Below are 22657 nucleotides of genomic sequence, written 5' to 3' on the forward strand. Positions count from 1 at the left end.
GGGAAAGGTGAAAATGTACCAGCTGTGGTAAAGAAGAATACCAAAGAAAGTTAAAAAATAAGGTAAAACTAACTTAAGAGTGGATGATATAGGTATGAAAGATGAATAAGGAAATTTAAGTTAAACTCCAAAGTTTTTACTCACTATTCCCAGAAACACCAAACTGCTGAGCTTGAAAGAATGCAATCCTGACTGAATTGTTAGAGTGAAAAATGAAATCTGAGGCAATGCAGTGGTTAGGGGCATTATGGGTAAAGGGAGGACCCCAAAAGTCAGATCCTATAATCTAGAGAAAAGTGACTGAGACAGATCTCAGGGTTAGATCTGAGGTTAGCATCCAAGACTCATTTGCTGAGAAATGAATGACAATGACAACATCAGATCATGTATTATTTAGGAAGAAGTTAAGAAAACATCTAATTGTAGAGTGTATATGCCAATGCTTCTTAGACATAGGTTCATAGGTTCATAGGTAGGTACTAGGCTATTGGCCCAAGGGCCTAAGTAAGCCTAGCCAACAAGGTTCCCTGGCTTATGCCATCCAAGAAAGTTAATTTCCTGTGCCCCTATCAAGCAGAGCCACAGAAGTGATCCCAGGGAGTGTATTTCCTATTTCCCATCTACTCATCAAGATTTTTCTTGAAGAGTGCTAATGAGGAATGTTGCTTGACATAGATGGGTAGCTTGTTCCAGAGTATAGGAAGTCTCTGGGACAGGAATCTATCCCTCCAGCATGTCCTGTTTATTGCGGTGACAAGGTTTAGGTCCCTAGAGCATGTAGCTTGGAGGGATTGGGATTTCTTTAGGTGTAGCATGTCCAACAGCTCTGGGTTTAACATAGCTTTATATGTTAGACAGAGATCTCCTCATAGTAGGCGATATGCTACAGAGTAAAGCTGGAATTGTTTGAGATGGTCAGTGTAGGGCATCTGTTTGAGGCCAGTAATCCTCTTTGTGAGGTACTTCTGTGGCCTTTCCAGCTGCTGCAGATGTCTTGTGAGATACATTCCAAAAGGGGCATTGTACTCTATAATGGGTCTAATGAGTGCCAAGTAGAGGGGGAACAATGATTTCTTTTTCCTGGATGAGAGCCCTTTTGTGATGAGATGTGCCACATAGAAGGATTTCCTGACTACTGTGGCGATGTGATTATCAAAGGAGAGACTACTATCCACCTGGGTCCCATGGTCTCTTATCACACATTCAGCATTAAGTAGACTGCTGTTTATGTGGTAGTTCATGGGTACAGAGTTTTTACCAAAGGGGTTGACAATGCAATTTTTGGCACTGAGCTTGAGGCCATGCCTCTGACACCAGGCATCTGTCTCAGTGAGGCCCTTCTGTAGGATGTCCCCATCATTTGGGGACTCGACTATGGCTCTTAGTTTGCTGTCATATGCAAACTTCATTAGCCAGAGGCCTTCTTTGTCAGCCTGTACTTCAGAGAAGTAGATACAAAACAGGAGAGTTCCCAGGACTGAACCCTGTGATACTTCGCTTGTCACTGGTTTTAAGTCAGATTTGGAGTCTGCAACCTTTACAATGTGGGTTCTGTCAGTGAGCCAGTTGGCAACTCATCTTGTGACATAGGGATTTATACCTAGTTTAGTGAGTTTAGCTATAATTCCAGAATGGGGGATGGTGTCAAAACCTTGGCGAGGTCAAGATAGGCTGTGTGAACCACCTTACCCTCATCTATGGTTTTGGTGACTGCCTCAAAGAAGTTGATCAGCTTCAGAAGGTATGGTCTGCCTTTCACAAACCCGAACTTGGTGGGGTCCAGAGTTTGGAGGTTACCAATGTCTTTGTTTATGAGTTCCATGATGATACGTCCCATGGCCTTGCAAACCAGACTCATAAGGCTAATGTCAGTGGTGGCTCCCTCTTTGTGGAGTGGGATAACTGTTTCTGTGCACCATTCAGTATGCACGAAGCCTAACGTGAGACTATGATTGAACATGGTGCTTAGGTGGGGGGCCACTTCATTCTGAAGTTCATGTAAAATGCAGCCTGGGATGTTGTCCAGTCCCATGGATGCTGTGTTTTTGGTTTTTAGAGAGTGCAGCTTTTATCTGCATAGATGTGATTACAGGAACTCTGCATTCTTCCTGTATAGATATGAGCCCTTTAGGAGGTGAGAAGGGGGTAAGGTTAGCACTGAAGCTATCTGCCAGGATGTTGGCATTATCAGTTGGTTCTGTAATTTTCGTGCTGTTGTGCTGTAACTCAGAGCAGATCTGGGTGTTGCCATTGAGATTCTTGACATAGCTATAGAATGCTTTGTGGTTGCCCTTAGAATCAGTGGCAGTTTTGTTTTCATAACTAGCTTTGGAGGATCTTATAAGGGATCTCAGCTTCTTACTGAGGCTGACCAGGGAGCTCCTCCACTCATGGGATTTTACTCTCTTTTGCAACAGTTTCCTCCTTCTGTTGTAGAGTTTGTTTATGGCAGGGGACCACCAGATTGGCTTCCTTTTTTTAGAGGACAGCATCTTGGTTCTGTTTGGGATAGCACGATCCATGCACTTGTGTAAGTGCTTATAGAGTGCATTTGTGTAGGATTCAGCAGTCGTAACTGTATTGTTCATCTGCATGGGTGTCATGAAGTTTGCCACTTCTGTCTTAAGAAGCATGAAGTTGGCTTTGGAGACATTTTTTACCATGGTTTCCTTAATGGTGGGTGGGGTCAGGATGCGGATATATAGGGTGATTAGCTTATGGTCAGTTCTGACCAACGAGGAGTTGACTTCAGGTGTGGAACACCAGTCACTCATGTTGGTAATGACTAGGTCTAGGATATTGTTTTCCCTGGTGGGGTATGGATAAGTTGATCCAGGGCATTGGAATTTATGAATTCCAGAAAGCATTGAGCGAAGGAGTTGGTACATGAGTAGTTTTCCCAGTTAATGGTGGGGTAGTTGAAATCGCCCATTATTAGGGTGTTTGGTTGAACCCTAATATTTTCCAGTATATCAAGAAAAGAGGAGTGGGAATCCTGGGGCATGGTGGGGGATCTGTAGCAAGCTACAATTTGGATTGCAGTTTTGCCCAGAGTTAGTTGCACTTGGATAACCTTGGATGCATTATGCTGTGCAACTAGCCTGGAGGTGTGGATATCCTTAATGAATGTGGACACACCTCCACCTTTGGTGTTCTGGTCCAGGTTAGATGGCAGAAAAGTGTGGTATGAGTTATAGTCTGGGGTGGTCTCTAGAGCCTTGAACCTGGTCTCAGTCACTGCACAGATATCGATGTCCTTCATTTAAAGGAGTAACTCGAGTGAGTGCATTTTGAGATTTAGACTTCTAGCATTGAGGAGCATTACCCTCAGTTTTTGCTTGCCTGTTCCTGTTATGGTGGTGAATTTGTCATTTGAACCTTGCCTAAAAAAGGCACGATGGGATGGCAAGTGCCTTAGCCATTATCCGGAATCCAAGGGGCAACAGGTGCAGGCCATCTCTGGCAAAGCATTGTGGTCTGTCGACCATGTCATCCCAGGCAGACAGATACTGGATCCCCTTAGAATGACACCAGAAGCTTAGCCAATTGTACATCAGTAATAATGTAGGGGGCTGAAGTATCATATTACAGAAGCACTATGGAAGTGTTTTGTAATGTGTGTCTAAATATTCCTTTGTATTTTTTCACTGTGGACATTGTCCTGGTATGGTCTATCGAAACATCGTAGATGACTCTTCATCAGAATTTTTTATATCTATTAAATGACTGTAGAAAACTATCTTTGCCTTATTTGCTAACTTTATTATTTGCATATATAACTTCATTAATCTTAATTACATAATATTTAGTTTTATTACATTGCATGATATTGGGTGCCTTAAGCTCAAGGTGAGGCTGAAAACAGTCCCATGCCCAGTTCATTTACCCAGTAATCAAAGAATAACTTAATAAATAAATAATTTAGCATCCTTGGCTATTAGATATGACATCTTAGAGAAATGCAGTATACAACACATAGACAACAGTAGCTAACACATACTCCTGAGTATTTACCACGTCCATGCATACTTCAGCAGTGTCCAGAGAAGAAACAAAAATGGACTGAATTGGTGAGAGTATTTACAAGGGCCTACTAACAAGTGGCTGTCATGTCATATGACCTTAGATTAAAGAGCAGCTATAGTTCTTTCTTGTCCTCCCTAAAATAGTTACTCAAATTGATAAGAAGACTGTTGCAGAGGGACAATACTCTGACTGCAACCTGACCTGTTACTTGAAAAACTGACCGGAAGGGATATAAAAAGCAGTGGTATTTTACCAATTCAAATAGCCTGGAGGAAGGGGTGGGATCATAACCAGAGATATGATGGAAACTGCCATTGTGATACTGGGATATACATCCCATGCTTATAAATATTGTGAGCATACACCAACACACATTCTCAGTTGTAAAGGCCTTATGTCATTGTACATCTGAAATCGTGGGTGGGTAAATGGATAGCATATAAATATAGAAATTGCCTGTGGCCATGAGATGATATTGCACTAGGTTGCCCCAGTCTCCTCTCTGCAACAGGAGGGTTTTGGATTAGGTTTGGGGAGGAGGAAAGGTAGTACTGGCAGGCAATAGTCTGCTCCACAGAGGTCATATATTTTTTGGGAAACTTTCTGATTTATTATAATTTTAATAATTAATAAGTTATTCTAATTTTTCACAAACATACATTTCCCTTTTTTAAATACAGGTGCACAGATGACAATTATTGGTTGACCTACATGAAGTTTACAACTGAACAACATCATGCAGTGAACAGCCAGGTGAAAAGAGAAATAGCCTTAGTGTCCAATGTCTTGGCAAGAATTAGCTGGCTTTCTGTAGAAAGGCAGTTAAAGTGTTAACTAAAATGCAGACTCCGGTAAGTTATCATGTTATCAGGAAAGTGCTGTCATGCCATAATTTCTTATCATCCTATTTTTGTCGGAATGTACAGTTCCCAATAGCTACTGGAAGTGTGGCATTGTAATCCTTTTCTGAGCAAGAAGTAGAGGACACATCATATATCTACAGGAGTTTAACGGCATCATAACTCTATTTTTCAGGAATATACTATATTTTACTGATTATGCAATGTATTTTTGACACATTGTTATGGATGTCCTTGAATGGATCTCTTGTAACACTCCTACATTATTTGTAAGATGCATTTACTTTACATGCACCAAGGAACAGAGGTTTATTTTTCCCCACAAAATTAGTACAATACAAGCATGTCTCTGTTTATCAAAAGATATGAAAATAAAAATCACTGTCTTTGCAGATACTGCTATTATACAGTCTATTTCTAAGTTGTTTCATTTCAACTTCAGTAAGCTATAAACCAATGTTTGCTATTGTTTATTTTATTTTATTTCTGTCTTCTTCGATGTGCATTTTTTACTCTTTTGTTTCATGATTTAGCCAAGTAAATTGGCTATGTGAAGGCCATCTTCAGGAATGATCTAGGCTGTGAAGGGCAAACAGTAGCAGACGCACTTGGATACCTACTAACAACTGACATGTGGTTAAACATATAATTAAAAAAGCAAACAATAAAGATAAAAAATCATGGAGATATATGCACATACATGCTACATACAGAACATGCAGACTGAAGAGCTGATATCTGTGTGTAAGGAAAACAATTAATTACATACATTTGTAGACAGTACGGCCCCCTGTGAGTGTCCATCATTTTCGGTGGTGTTCCAAGAAGAAAATCCTGAACATACCCAACTGAACATACCCATTGACATGCACTGACACTAAACATCTACAAAGATTCACCACCACTAACTATATAGGGTTGAGTATATGAAGGCCTTCTATTGTGAAAAATAAGAAAGTGCACCTCCTTCTGACCCACTGCTATTATGTTTAAAGACCAGTGCTATGATTTTCAATGCTAGGAGGTTAAAAAGTATGCCAGGCTATCATTTAACATGTAATCCAGATTATTTACGTAAGACTGTATATGAATTCAACATTCATTATGGTTGTGTTTATGATGTTCTCTTCCATAGCTATAATATTTCCTTCTAGCTTTGAAATTTTCACTGATTAATATTGTATCTAAGTCGACTGTATACAATATTTTTTTCTTATGACTTATTACCTCTGTCATTTTGCCTGGGTCATGGCTGAAAATGGACTCCAGACCAGCCAATGTCAAAAGAAAGACAAAAGAAAAGAAAGAAAGAAAGAAAGAAAGAAAGAAAGAAAGAAAGAAAGAAAGAAAGAAAGAAAACGTTGGTGATATACACTTCAACAATGTTCCCTTCCGTGCACGACAGGACAACAACTCTGCTGAAGACCACAGCCATTTCAGCACATCACTTGATGGACTAATATTTCAAAACATTGGAAGCATTCAGGAAAAGATGTTGCTGAGTTAAGATAAAATGCAGTTTCAGGTTAAATAGTCATATTAATTGATACTGAATGAAGAGAGGGTAGAATCCAGTCCAGTAATATATACAGAAGTCACTAAAGGCAACAATTAGAGCAACATCTGCTCATTTGTATGCAAAAATAAATTATTAAAACACAAGTATGAGCAATGTAAATCAGATAATATTATTGTAGCCTCTTACAGCAGTACCACTACCTCTGTAATTCAGCAAATTCAGATCACTAGATGCCTCGGTCTGGATTTTAGTTTGATCTTGAACACTGCCCTTTGAAGACCAGCACTAATTAAATGGGAATGACTCTCTCTGTTCTGTTTTAAAAGCAGAATGGAACCTGTGTAAGTAAATGTTGTCAACAGCAAAAACAATCACAATGTCCAAAAAAAGCTGGATAACGAAGCCAAAGTCAAGACCATCAATTTTATTGAAATGCAATTATAAAATGCAGAGCTTTAACGTTAAACAACCCTTCATTAGTGCAATATAAACTCATCAAAAGCCCACCACATTTTTAAAAAGGACAACTTGACACCGTAACCAATCAGATGAAAGAAACACTCATTAAATAAAATCCTTAAAGAGACATACTTATTTGTCAATAAGCCAGTAAATGAAACCTATATCAATAGTTATAAAATAAATAACAGTTATAGAAAACAGACCTAACTACTAAAAATTACATAATAAATATATAAATACATTTAAATATTATAAAATATTTAAAAATACTTAAAAACAATATTCATTAAATACCTTCTTAATTATATCTGCATTTGTTTATGTTTTAAAATTAGTTTAATGCTTATAGTTGCATTAAGACCTGGTATTCTATCTGCATTCAGTCTTAAAATCCATTTGTATTCTGCTATCTCTGATTTATTATGTATATCGCCACTCCTGATATTATTTTGAACAACTTGTACAACTCTAAAATTAAATACATGTTGGGTTATAAGGCCAACAGTGATAAGAGATTTATATATTCTGACAGGGTAGGCACATATTCCTGTAGAAATTGCCTAGCATGTAAACACATTTTTAGTGGCAGTCACTTTACACACCACCAACTAGATGTAAGGATATAATTTAATTTTCATGCAGACTGCACAACGAGAAACATTATTTTAGTTTCTGTACTGTATGCTATGTGTTTTATATAGGTAGGATGAATCATAGCCTTAAAGAAAGAATATTGGAAAACTTAGTGCTATTAAAAACAAGAAGTCAGAAAGTGCATTAGCACAACATGTCATGAAAAAGGGTAATAGACATATCTTTAAATTCTTTGTTCTGGAAGTTATACATGAGAACACAAGAGGAGGGGACATAAAGAACATTACAGAAGCAAATGAACAAAGATGGATAATGTTCTTTAAAGCAGACAAATTACCTGCTTTAAATAGTAAAGTCTCCCTTAAACCTTTCTTAAAAGCACATGCACTTAAAAACTGAAAAGAATTTGAATTTAACACTGTGTTTTAGAATGTTTATTATTATTGTGTTCTTTGTGTGTATAATTCTTAATGAATATGCTGCTTAAAGTTGTGATTGGTTAACCATAGTATTTAAACAGCTTGCTGTATTGTATGCACTTTTAAAGTCTGATGAAGCGGTCAGGTGTACCACAAAACCGCTCACGTTTTATTAAATCTTTGATATTACTTCGCCTTTGGATCATTATTTTCTACTGAATTTGACTCTATACAGGATTTGTGTTTAAAATCTGAAGACTTTTATTGCCTGCAGCTGTGAGTTTTTACTGGATTTGACTCTACACTGGATTTGTGTTTAAAAACAGGAGACTTTTATTGCCTGCAGCTGTGAGTGACTGGGGTTTTTGCTTGCAACAAACCATTATTGTCTGCTGTTAATTTCCCGTAAAAAGTATTGGAAGACATTAATCCCTCTACCAACTCATACCATTTTAGACCAAGTGACAATGACAGTCTAGCTTATAAAGAAACTTATGTGCAAACATTAGATGACTTTTCCAGAACTGTAGTATTCATAGTTATTGTAAGAATGAATTAAGGCTATCCACACTGTCTGTGAATGAGAACAGCAAAGCTGAGATTCATAGATGACACAACGCTAATACAGTATGTGATGACCATGAACGAGCATAAGCAGAAGAAGTTATAATGAGAAGCAAATTAGAAATTATGTAAAATGGCATATGGTAATAAAGCCATCTCCCACCTACTTAAGATTCATAGTCAATGTTTTGTGCTTTACCACCCTGCCAGAAGATTCATTATAAAGGTGGAATCTGGCCTTTTTCATCTATATTGCAATCTGCGATAATGCTGTTACTTGTTGCTAGCCTTGCTATTTCTTAGTATGAGCTGATTGTCTTTGGTGAGCCAAATCTGCTTGTGCCCAGAGGTGCTCACCGGCCAAGAAGTTGGAGATATAGGCAAGGATAGCCTACTATAATTTATGACAATCAGGAGATATTTAACAGGTTCAGAGTGGACAGGGATACTGTAAGGGCCTTAGTGAGTATATATGGCACCCACAGGGATACTGGAGGTGTGTGTGGACTTCGTATCCCTGTGTTTACAAATTTATGTGCAGCCCTGACAATACTTGCCATGGGGATCTTCCAGAAGAAGACTGGGAACACATTGGATATTTCATAGGCTTCTGCCTTGAAGATTCTCAGGCATTTCCTGGATGTACTCTTGATACACGTGGATCAGCACATCTATTTCCTGGTATCTCCTCAGGACCAAGCCCAGACTATGACTGCATTTTATGGGGTAGCATGTTTCCCTGAAGCACTTGATGCAATAGATTGCATGCATGTTGCTATTAGGGCCCAATCTGGTTCATGGGGGGAGCGGTACCACAATAGGAAGGGCCACCATTCCATCAATTGCCAGGTAGTGTGTGATACATGGGGATGCATCACCAACATCTCTACCCAGCATCCTGGCAGATGCCATGATTCCCATACCTGGTACATGAGCTCAATCTACCACCTCTTCTTGCATGACAGGATGGCCAGTGGTCATTTTGATGGTAAGTGGAATAATATTTTTTTCTATTTCATTAAAGTAGTTATTCATGGTAAATGGAGTCCAGAATACTAAACCTCTTTTCCTTTGTTTTATCTTCCTCTCTTTTCTCTCTTCTTTTTTTCTTTCAGGTGATGCTGGATATTCAATGAATCCATTGGTCATGACACTGATGAGAAATCCAAATGAAACTGCAGAAAACTTCAATAAAGCCTTATACCAGACTTGTATTGTCATTAAGAGGGTCTTTGGCCTCTTGAAGAGTCCTTTTAGATGTGTGGATGAGTCTGGGGGCATCCTTCAGTATGACCCAGCTACTGCATGCTGGATGTTTACTGCATTTTGCAGTCTGCTCAACATAATTATGCACCACCTTGAATGTGAAATGACCCATGCTGTCACTGCAGCTCCCGGTTCCAGTCATACTATGACTAATGCTGACTAGCTAGAAGAAGTAGTAAGAGACCCCATGTGGCAGGTTCATGCACAGCATGCAGCCGTAAAGGTAAAGAAGCAGTATCTAGTCCAGAATATGACACTGAGGTTATTGATTCTTTTCTTGCAAAAAACACATAGAGTATAATTGATGCATGCAATGATATATGAAGGCAATGCTATGTGGTGCATGGTCTGCTGTCACTGTTCACCTGATATTCCTTCTCATCTTTAAATAATATATATATTTTTTGTTTCAGAACAGGTGCTCATATTATTTTTGTAAACGTCATGCCTTTGTACTTGCTGATCCCTGTTCAGTGATGCTGTAAGACATCATATAATGAATAATCACATTTTGAAAGGTTTTGCACAATAGAATCTGCTTAGGTAGTGTACATTAATATGCACATACTTAATGTCCTGAAGTGGTGCAATTAGCAAAAAGTGATAGATACTTCTGTATTTAACATAAGTCCGCACCTTGCAGTTAAACAAAGACATATATTGTTTTTATATATATGCAATGTTTCCTCAATTTGAACTGAGTTGCCTGTTGAGGTATAGCACATCAGATTATTTCATTTTTGTCAGACAAACTGCATTATCATTTATGCAGTGGTGAGGGTGAAGTGGCAGCAATGTTTGTTTACATGGCAGGATATTCATTTTACTTATTAATTTCCTTATTCATGTTTTCCAGAATAGTTATGCATGACTTCTTTTAAGTTTTAGGTAATTTTCAGCTGTAACCATGGTAAGGTATAGAATACTAATGGTATTAATCAGTGCAAACTTATGTTATGCAATATAGCTTTCATTCCACAGTACCATGAGGTTTATAGCAATACAGTTACAGGAATTAAATGCATGCAGTTGAAAAATGTCCATGTAACCCTGATGTTTTTTTTTAATTTTGTTTAATAAGTAATTCCCTTTTGAGTTAAATATTGTCATGTGTGTGAGGACCAAATTATAAGCAAAAGAAATATCACACTTGAATCACAGTGGGTTAAGGTCAAATGTCATACATATCTCCTACAGATAGGATAGGCGATGATGCAAGTGATTTTGATATGGAGATTTCATGACAGCTGGATGGTGAGCTAGTCAAATGCCATAATCTACTTGATGCAGGTGATCCTACAGACACTGAAATGACAGTGCTGTAGGACCGGGGCCAAGACTTCAAATAAGAGGTTCTGTTAGGTGTGGATGAATGCTGACATGGCTACATGAAATCTGTTGTGCCTCTCCCTGATTAAATGCAGTACTTTCTTGAGAAGTACTTGTAGTTTCATGTGATCTGCCCCCATGTATCTATACAGTACCGTGTCCTCTTCCCCTTCCAAGACTGATTTCAACTTGAGTCTGGTAAGTCCTAAGTAGTGTATGAATGGAGGAGGCCATGGATGTTTGGTGTTCTGCCATACTTTGCATCAATGTGATCATGGCATTATCCCTGTCATGCGCCATTTCCATGTAGTGTTGAAAGTACTCAAGTATACCCTGGAGGACTCTGACCATTTTCAGCTGACTTTCTGTAGCAGTGCTCTGTACCCAAACAATGTTATGGCACATTTCCTGCTGGGTGGCCAATGCCTTACATGTTTCCTGGGATAGCTGCAACAAATTCCTGCACCTAGCTCCCCTTCGTAAAAGTGTCACTGTGGACACTGTTACCTGTGAAGTTCTGCCATCATCATGAAAATGATAATCTGGGTTTGGAGATACTTCTGTACAGGTTCATGGGCTTTCTCCTTGGACAAACATGAGCATAATGTCAGCATGAGCTTGACTTTGTGATACACTGTCACTTCCTGTAGAGTTACTAATCTGTTGTGGGATGTGAGATCCTGCCATTAAACTTTGTGACTGAGTGTCACTTTCCTCAGGCTGCCTCATAAATATAACTGTATTAACATCATCATCATCATCTTCAACAGTTGTTGTGCTGCTGATATCCTACACATTTATTGTTATAGTGGAACTGTTTGTTTCTGCTGCTGACAATGTAAAAGTGATTTGAAAAATGACCAGTAAAGAAATAACATAGAATACTGCATGCTGAGCAAAGAGATGTGGGGACCACTACCTTCATTGTTATTCTGTGCAGATGTGGAAGTTTCACTTCTTAATGGTAATCACCATGTTTTTGATGTAATCATTCCATGTTATTATGCAATTCTCTATAATAATATATGTTACTGTTTTTAAACCAGCTCTCCTATGCAGATAGTTGTTGCTGCTGTAGATGTTGATAATAGCCAGTGTCCACACTAAATCTGTATTATTCCAGTCTAATCATCTTCTGTGTCACAGTCATCCCTATGAATAAAGAGTATGTATTCTTCATCTAGTGTCAAAGGGATAAGTGTTGGAGGTTACCCCCCCCCCCAGTACTGGTATGGGCAATTAAATTCTACTTCATCTACCATATCATTTGCCCTCTTCTTGCACTGTATTAATGTGTGGTTCCTTCAAATGACCACATTAATCTCCATTACAACTTGATTCCAGGCTTCTACCCTCTTGGCTTGTTTGGGCCCCTCCTTATCAAACACACATTTGCCATATGTCCTAAAGGCTTCCAGGAGGATAAAGTTTTACTCCATCAATGTCATCCTTTTCTGCCTTGATTCCTTGTTTTACATCATTACTGTGTATAAAAAATAAGCTACAGTAATTCACAAAAAATCTTTGATGTAATCAACAGTCAAACAACAGTGCAATGAAAGCATGCCTGCCAACCTCAGGGAAAAAGTTAGGTGAAACAAACTCCATAATTATATACATATGCAAAGTCTCAATATAGCCAAGTAAAGTTGTGCTCAGCACCTCACTGGACTATCTGAAAAGAGACATGCACAGAACAGCTTTCTACCTTCAACAGTGATGATGCCACAGTATGAAAAGACAATGATTGATTTTAATAATTGACTTGGTTTCTGGTGTCACTACAGGGGTATCCAGTATCTATTAGGATGGTAGGACATGGTTAACAGACCACATTGTTTTGCCAAGGATGGTCTGCACCAGTGCCCCCAGGGCTTTTGGATATTGGCTGAAACTTTATCCACCCCCTTAGAACCTATTTCAAACAATGTCAAACTGACAAAATTACCAAACTAGCAAAAAATAAATAAATAAAAAGTTCAAAGCAAACTTAATATGCTACTGCTCAATGATAGGAGCCTAAACAAGAAATTCCACACCTTACAAGAGCTTCTCACTCTGGAGAATGTAGACATATGTGCTGTTATCAAGACTTAATTTAAATCCACAGAAAGCACTCCAGCAGTGGAAGGCTATAATGCTTTTCACACATTTAGAAGAACAGTGGGACAGGGAGGGGCTAAAGGTGGAGGTGTGTTGATCTACATTAGCAAGACCTATAATCCATGTTGATTAAGCAGGATAATGCACTGGAGGTCATCCATGTCCAAGTCTCCACAGATAAGGTTCCATACCATATCCTGACCAAGTACAGGTCAGCTTCTATGACCCACAATGCTCATAACTCTTGCCTAGACCTACTAGAGGTGCTCATTATTCAACCAAATACCCTTTTCATGGGTGACTTAAACTACCCCTCTAACTTACAGGCACAACCTTTTCTGGCCTTTATCAACACAAACACCCTGGACCAGATAATGTGCACTCCAACCAGATATTGGACCTAGTATACACCCTGCCTCATGTGACACATCCTCATTGGTGAGGTCCAACTTGAAAGCTGTCTCCCTCAACATAAAAATCAACCTGAGAAAACCATACTAAACCCATAACAATTAGAACTATTGTAATGCAAACTACATCCTAGTAAGTGATAGTTTGTCAAAATTCACAGCCCCCCAAACTCTGATCACTCAGCTATCTATGCAGAATTATTTGCACAAACCCTGAACAAATATGTACCAGAAGTAAGCCAAGGTCTAACACCAAAAAGAAAAACCCCAGTTGTGGAATCCTTACTTACCAGAGTATATAGTAAAAGAAAAAAGTCATAGCCAAAACCAGAAAGAGCCACTCTCATATAGACAAGAGTTTTCTTATTCAATTAAACAATTAAAACTAAAAGGGCTAATAAAGTCCAGCAAGGCCAATAAAGAGGTCAGAATAGGCATCCAGGCTAAGGACAATCACAAAGCCTTCTTCAGCTATGTCAGTAGCCATAAAGGTAACATTCAGCAGTGTGCAGAACTTGAGGTAAATTGCACAACTTTCACTGACCAGGGTGACATAGCAAATCTTCTAGGTGATAAATTTGTCTCTGACTTCATCCTTTCCCCTCCACCCTCACTACCCTTTGTGAAATCCTTTCTATCATATCCCCCCAACTATAAACAAGGAGCAGGTCCTGGTGGTTCTTGTTAAGACTAAAGACACTGCTTCAATGTGTCTCAACAATATCCCTAGTAGCCTCCTAAACAGCTCAAAACAAGATCCAGCAGGACCTCTTAAGGCACTCTTCAGCTACAGCTTTAAAACAGGTTATATGCCAGGTGAATGGAGGGTGACAACAGTCATCCCTCTTCATAAGGGTGGACCATCAACTGACTCCAGGAACTACAGCTCCATCAGTCTGCCAAGTCTAATATGCAAAGCCATGGAATGAATTATCATGGAAATGTCAACAAGGGCATTAGCAACCTACAGATAATAGACCCATCCCTGTTTGGCTTTGTTAGGGGAAGGTCATGTCTACTCAACTTGGTAGACTTCTTCAAGAGGGACACCAAGGCTATGGATGAAGGGAAAATGGTGCATACTGCATACCTTGACCCGACCAAGGTGCTCAATACAATACAATAACCCACTTGGGTTTTGTTGACAAACTCTCAGAACCTGTCATAATTCCCTACATAACTCACTGGATTGCTGTCTGGCTCACAGATAGGATCCAAGAAGATTGGATCGGTGAGAGCACCTCCATCAGGAGACCAGTTACCAGCAGAGTACCCTGGGGCTCCATGTTTGTTTTGCTCCTGTTTGGCATCTACTTCTTGGAAGTCAAGGCTAACTGTAAATTGGGAGCAATCATAGATTCATCCATGACATCAACATCCTAATACCTAACCAGGCACTTGCAATAGATGGAATGCCTTCAAAGGTCCCTCAAAAGGAGAATCCAAGGTATGAATACCCCGTTCTACACAGATCACCTTAAGGTCCTATCTCTGTTTTCAGTCTCCTTAAGGTTACTGAGAGGTGATCTTTGCCAAGCATATAAAGCATCCTCAGATCCTTGCACACCTGCAAAACAAACAGCTTCCGAAACACTAGCTCCAAGGAAGTAAACTTTACCTGTGACATACACAGAACATGCTGGTGAGACTGATATGTGTCTCAAAGGATCCTGAACTATGGAAGACACTCCCCATCTATGTGATGCAGAGCTCATCCCTGACTTTTTTCCAAAGAAACCTTGATCATTGGATTAGAAATCACAAATTCACCCTCACTCTGGCCCCCATGTTTCTGATGGACAGAGCTTCAACAGTATGAATCCCTAACTAATATACCCTCCCCCACATAACCCTTTACTACTTCTTTATTAACGTACTCCACCATATAGTTACCCAAGGAAATCAGAGACTAAACTGAGTTGAGTTGCATGGCTAGGCTTGTAAAGACCATGGTGTTTGTTAGCCTACTATAATCCTATGAAGCTACGAACCTATGAGGTAATGTTTGCACTGTCATGAGTATATTCACAATAGTAAGAAAATTTTTTTTTTTGACAGATCCATCCTTCTCCCAGCCCCTGCCACTTTCTGGTAATAATAATGTCATTTTTCATTCATCTACACTCATAAATCTCAAAGTAAAGACACATGCATGCCAACAAAATATCCTTGTCACTTCAGTACTTCACAATTAAATCACCATATTTATACAATGTAGCCACAATCACTAAATGACACCAAAGAAAATGATTTTCTCAGTGATCGCTAATCATTTCCACAGCTGCTGCTGTACTGTTTCCATTTACTAATGACAGCTTTACAGTATTCACAAAAGCCACTGTATTATGTCCATCATATGAATAAAACAAAACATTTCTTGCAGTGAGCCCAATAATCTTAAATCTTTTAAACTGTTTCATATTAATTTGCACTATTTCTATTGTTTTGCTTACTTTAAAAAGTCTGTAGTTTCCTAAGTCATCTGCTGCTTAACTAAGTTCAGGGTCATTTGCACATTTTGTATGCAAATTAGGCCCTCATATATGTATCTCTATGAATTGCAGTAATACTCAAATGTGTATGGCAACTTATGGTTACTCATGAACAAGGCCTTAGATTCATGTGAACATGGTCGTACTGGCATTTGAAATGGCAGGCACAAGGTCGCACTCTGAGTTAGTCAGATAAAGAGACCAAACTGATGTTTTATCTTCTGAGTGATTTATACCTGAATAAGATCCAATGAGAGGATGCAAATGGAAAAAAATAGACATCTGGTGGGAGTTAGGTGAGCATCTATCATCCCTAAAAGGGATCGCCCACTCCAGATACCAGTGTCATCACAGGTATGATGACTTGCAGAAATGTAGACCCACCAGCTGGCCAAGTGGGTTGACCAGACACAGGTGAAAAGGCCAAAGTTCTATAGTAAGTATTGTGTTTTTTTACATATGTTTTGGTCATATGAAACACAGGGTAGCATAACTAAAGGCATTTCATAGAAGAAATATGTATAACTGCAAATATGTATCTATAATGTTATTATAATAATGCAAAAGAAGCATAACATATCTGTACACAGAACTGCATCTGTATACAAATATTTGCAATGTTTATGTGATAACATAATTTTTTTGTATTATTACACATGTTTATGTATGAGTAAAAGATATTATTTATATATATATATATATATATATATATATATATATATATATATATATATATATAGTATGCATATATATGTCTGTAATTTACAGAAATGCATCTGTAAGCATACTCTTATAACTAGTTTTTCATGTATATAAATGTATGTATTTATACATAAACAAAAACAAAAAAATTGCATTCCACATCATTTAATTTACACTATTGCATTACCTTAGTAGTTGAAGCACATGCAGACAGGTTTTGTAAAGAAAGGATTTTCTTTGTGCAGGTCCAAAAATATTTATTACTACAGTAACTGTATAAGACAGTCATTTATTCCACAATATTAACTGCATGTATAAGACAACAGATCTCAAGTCAGACAGCACACCCTACTCAGAGTGGAGGTTGGTGAAAGGGGGTAGAGGTTGCAGTGTCAAGTGAATGACCATCACATAGGTTAACGAGAAATGACTAGCTGGATTACTTCTGTATACATATTTTTTACCATCCCCTTATATGCTTACACTGGATGCCCAAATAAGGACATCCCTATATAAAAAATAATACACACCTTTATTTTTTTTAACATTAATAATGAAAGCTGCGCAGTCTGCTGCTTTCCTTAAGTCTTTCAAGTGTGATTGCACATAGTTGCATTCTTTCTCAATATCTGAATACATACAAAGTCATTCAAAGCCTGCATCTTTCATGTAGTCCTTTGCTGTACTCTTCAGAGATAACCTCTGTGCAGTTCTGGTTTGAAATCCTGGACTACAAATACCACCCTAAGTTTTTAATCTCAAAGACTTCTTAGTAACATGCAGAGGTATTCTATTTAATTCATTACCACTGCAAATCTAGTGAGTCTTTGATAGGCTTACACAGACAGTCACTGAATGGTACATAACAGGACTAATTCAAATAGTAATTTAGGTAGAGTATGCTTTGGAAATTAGAAACATATATCCAGATTGACCTTTTTTGGTCTGTTTCTGGATATGACTCACAAATTCAATTCTTGAGCAAACTAAATCCTCAGGCAATTAATATTATTCTTAATTCCCAGTGATGGTTCATATAAAATAATTACTGGCAGAAGACTGACTTGGTCAGGCTGCACATTTCCAACATAAAAACCATGCACTTTCCCCGGGATTCATTAAAATTAGATTCTGTGCAGGAACAGTGTAGCAGCTCCTGCACAGAATATGGCCGTCAAGCAATTCAGGAAACAGCCGATCTGACGTGCACACGCCTGCTGACACTGTTTCTGCATGGAAAGCCATGCAGAATGCTAATTACCTCATTTGCTGGTGAAAACCATGCAAATGAGGTGAATTAGTGATTCAGGAAGCAAGCAGGCATCCGTGAAGGAACAGTGCTAGCTGCTGAAATGTGTTCAGTTCCTAACCGAACATATTTTTGCAAATAACAAAATGGAGGCATGAGAGCTCAAATAAAAACATGTATTATAAACTTTAGACATGCCAAATGGCCAAATATATCACCATTGGCATGGTGAAGTGTTTAATTTAATAAAAAAAAATCAAAGTTTTTTTTTTTGGCCGATCTTGGCCATTTAAGCATAGGCAGCGGAGCACAAACGGGATTGTGCCGAAAACAAAATATATATATTAAAACACAATTTTAGGGGAAATCTGCATTTTGCCATTATAGTCAATGGCATGCAGAATCAAAACATTACCAGGGAGCACTGGTTGTCAAGGGGAAAGGCTCCATGTCAAAGCAGTAACTATGGACTAAGGCAGTGGGGTATGCAAATGAGGGGGAAATTTACTGAATCATAAAATATTCTAAGTCCACACACTGCACCTAACCATGTAGGTGCTAGAACAGGATAGTGTAGGCAGGAGGAGCAGCTAACATGAAAAGGGGGGTTGTCATGCTTGCTGTAAGGACATTGGAGCTCCGTTGCCTGGGTTTGCGCTTAGCTAAGCACAGCTAAGCAAGGGGGTGTATCTGAGGCTGTAATGTCTTACACCATTAAATGAAGACCGTGTTCACATCCAGAGGAGGACCATTTTAGCTAAAATGTGTTTGCCTTAGCTAAACGGGTGTGTGGGGTGCACAGTGGGACTTAAACAAACAAACAAACAAAAATGGAAATAGCAGCATTGTTTACATTTAGACAGCGGGTTTGCGTGCTGCACCTCGGGGCTTAAAAGGGGTGGAAACTGGAAGGGGGAAAAGAAAAAAAAAGGAAATAGGAAATACAGCCACTCAAATACAAGTAAAATAGCTGGCAGGTGGAATGTCTCAAAGTCAGCCAATCACACAGGCAGCATCTGCAGCACATCACCATAAACTATGCAAACACTTTCCAGTCTGTTTTTTCCCACAAACTCTGCACCATAGGTGTACATATACAAGGGGACTTTAACTGACAAAACTAGCAAAAAATTTTAGGGGATGCTTTCGCTTTGTTACATCAGTATGTGCAAGAGGCCGAGGGCACTGAGGAGGATAATGCTGACAACTGACTCAGACCAAGGAGGAGGAGAAGAGTATTCAGACCCAGGGTAACCTACCAGGGGCTACATGATCTGGACATAGTAGAGCGCTACAGGCTAGACAAGGACATACTTCAGCAACTCGTTGAGCTGTGCCAGCCTCGCCTCAGACCCAGAACCAACAGAGGGAAACCCATCCCAGTGGATACCAAGGTATGTGTAGCCTTAAGAAAACTAGCTACAGGTACTTTCCAAAGACCAACTGGGGATATCATGGGGGTCTCACAGGCATCTGCATCCGGGATACTCCACCAGTTCCTGGATGCTGTGCAACCACATGCTGCTGAGCACATTTACTTCCCCAGCACCTGTGAGGAGAGGACCAGCAATATGCATCTCTTCCACCATGTAGCAGAATACCCGGAGGTACTGGGTGCCATAGACTGCATGCACATCCACATCAAAGCACCACTCACTGACCAGGGTAGGGTCTACCTAAATTGCAAGGGGTTCCACTCCAACTGCCAGGTTGTGTGCGATGCCCAGAGCATTATCATGAATGTGTCTGCTGGCAGCCCTGGAAGCTATCACAACTCCCACATCTGACATTCATTACAGCTGTACCAGGCATTTGCCAGTGGGGAAATCACATATGGCCATCTGATGGAGGATGCTGGCTACACACTGGAGCTGTGGCTGATGACACCCATCAGAAATGCACACATACCCACACAAGAATGCCATAATGAGGTACACGTACAAACCAGGATCATTATAGACCATGTGTTTGGGATGCTTAAGTCACGGTTCCACTGCCTTGACATATCCAGTGAAGTCTTGCAGTACGCTCCAGCCACATGTGCACACATGTTCGTAATATGTGCCATGCTACACAATATGATCCTGTGGAAACAGCTGCAGCAGGAACAAAACAGGGAAGGGTCACACAGCCCTCCACCATTGCAAAGGTCTCCACAGGCACAGAGGGACTCGGAGGAGGAACATCCTGAGCCTGCCCCTGTAAGCAGACTGAGGCATGTCCAGTATGCCTTGTCATTGGCAAAGAGGCAACGTATAGCACATACACTAACACTGTAGGGCCCAAGGGACTGATATCTCTCTCTAACTCGCACACACAGTAAAACGGATGCCAAACATCACACTATCTCTACCTTACCATGTATAGGCAGTGTACTGCTTGCATCCAAAATAGTCAGCTCTCAAGCACCATCCTCATGACTGCCCCAGGCACAAGGTAAGTCAGCCTTCTTAACAATAAATTAATGGAGTAGAATGTTCTGATAACATATCTATGGTATTGATGCAAGCTTGCAAGGGAATGGGGTGGATTACTGGGATAGCAGCAGACAACTGACAGCTATGTGGGACAGTACCTCGCTAGTTGACAAATACCACTGCAGTATATGTGGTGAGCCAAATAACTGGGGGGGTCATAGGTCACATGCATGGATGCCAAAGTTGGGGTCCCATACTTATCCCCAGCCTCACCCAGCAGATCAGCTGTAGAAAACCATATAGAAATGTATGGCAAAGGCCCCCATATGGTGACATCCATGAAATTCCCACCTACAGACTTACACAGTGATATCATAGCAGGTCTGGCAGTGGCAGTATGGCTCTGAAAGGTAAAAAGTCTGAAACTAAAAATGTTTATGCCAGAACAATCTGACCTGTGGTCGATATTGTTATGCCTGTAGTCTCAAAGATAGTGCACACCACAATGCTAAATGGGACCAAAATGTTAAGCAAATAGCACAGTCGGTGTAAATATGTATTGGGTACAGATGTGTCACCTCCCCCACCCATAGTCCCATAAAAATGCAGTAACATGTCCCTAGCCTTAAGCAGCATCCAGCTGTCAACTAGAGTGATGGCTCAACACAAACAGAAAGCAATTGTCATTAATACCCAGTGAACTTACTGGTGCCATCCCAGGGGTGTCCACTGCCTGGCAGCCTGGGAACATATGATCACTCAGAATGCACTGTCTTGCTACAGATGATCTGTATCTGTCACAACTGGCCTACAGGCCTCTGACAAATGCCAAAGCCTCACCCACAATGCCCTGTTAGGGAGTATCATGGGGTCAATAACACCAACATAATACAGTACACAAAATGCAAAGAAAGGCCATGCTGCTAACTTCTAGGAGCAAACCTGCCAGCCTCAGAGAACCAGAAATCTGGATAAAGCCATGAATAATGGGGTGATAATGGTCCAAAGAAAAGGACACCTTTGAAATACTGCTCTAATAATGTTAAAAAGTTGATGGAATGATTGTATTAGCATGGAATGTCTGAAGGGTATGAAGTCTAAAACTGCAATGTCAACTGTCAGTAATATCTGACTGCAACCCTGAGTGACTTTCAAAACACTTTTCCTTAAACATGACACTCATTTGGGTAACCAACCAGATATATGAGTCATGAATCTGGACATTCTGTGATACTCTGTACAGTCAACAGACAGAGCTAGGAGTCTACACGTGGGAATGCACTCATTGCAGGCAGTCCTAACCCTGGAAGATGGTGACATGTTTCCACCCACAGAACCCTAGCCCATAGACATGGGGAGTAACACCCCCTTCCCTGATCACTCATCCTGTGCAACATCCTGACCCCAAAATGTGGCTAGCCAAGCCAAATGAGGTGGGCCATACATATATGTAAGACACACACATACACCTCCAGGCTTGTCAAACAGTGTGACACACACAAGACCCTCCAAGTACAGTCAAACATTGAGAGGACCCCCATGCAAAGTACTGCTAGCTACAGGCCAACATATTTGGCCCAGGACACCCCCCCCACCTCACATATCTTATGCCCTACAAATCTATCTGGAGTCTGACTATCACCCCAATCCTGCCTGACTTATATTACCCAACTGTGGACTGGAAATCAGACCATGCCAGAACAGAAATGCACAGAGATTCCACCATTGTAATATATCAATAAGGTGCTGGAGCATTTCTACAGCTCCAGCAGACCATTGGTTGTAGGCACACCTCTTATCAGGCTGGATTGTGCAAAAATGCATAGCATTTGGCTCATAATATTGGTGTGTGCATCTTCCATCCTGTATTCATCTGGTAAATCACTGTGATGATCTGAGGAGGTATGTCTTGAGGTACTGAAACAATACACAACAGTGTCAAACGTCATATATGCCAGATGTCTGTTAAAACAAACCCTGTAACCCTAGCAACCCATACATTACAAAGAGAAATAGTCACAATCACTGTATGGCCCATTGTGTCCCCATTGTGATAGGCTATATACAGATATCCTGCTCTAACAGGTTGAGAGGTATGACTGAAGCACAAAACAAACCGGACTGTAGTACAACAATTCATGGAATGGAGTCCCACATTTACTATAGAAGGTCACACTGGGCATGCTCATACACTTAGAGAATTGTCAGTAGGATCTAGGAATTGACAGGCCTTTCCCACCCAGTG

The sequence above is a fragment of the Protopterus annectens genome, chromosome 11.part0, assembly GCF_019279795.1.
Source record: "Protopterus annectens isolate FY-2018-M chromosome 11.part0, PAN1.0, whole genome shotgun sequence".
Lineage (NCBI taxonomy): Eukaryota > Metazoa > Chordata > Ceratodontiformes > Protopteridae > Protopterus > Protopterus annectens.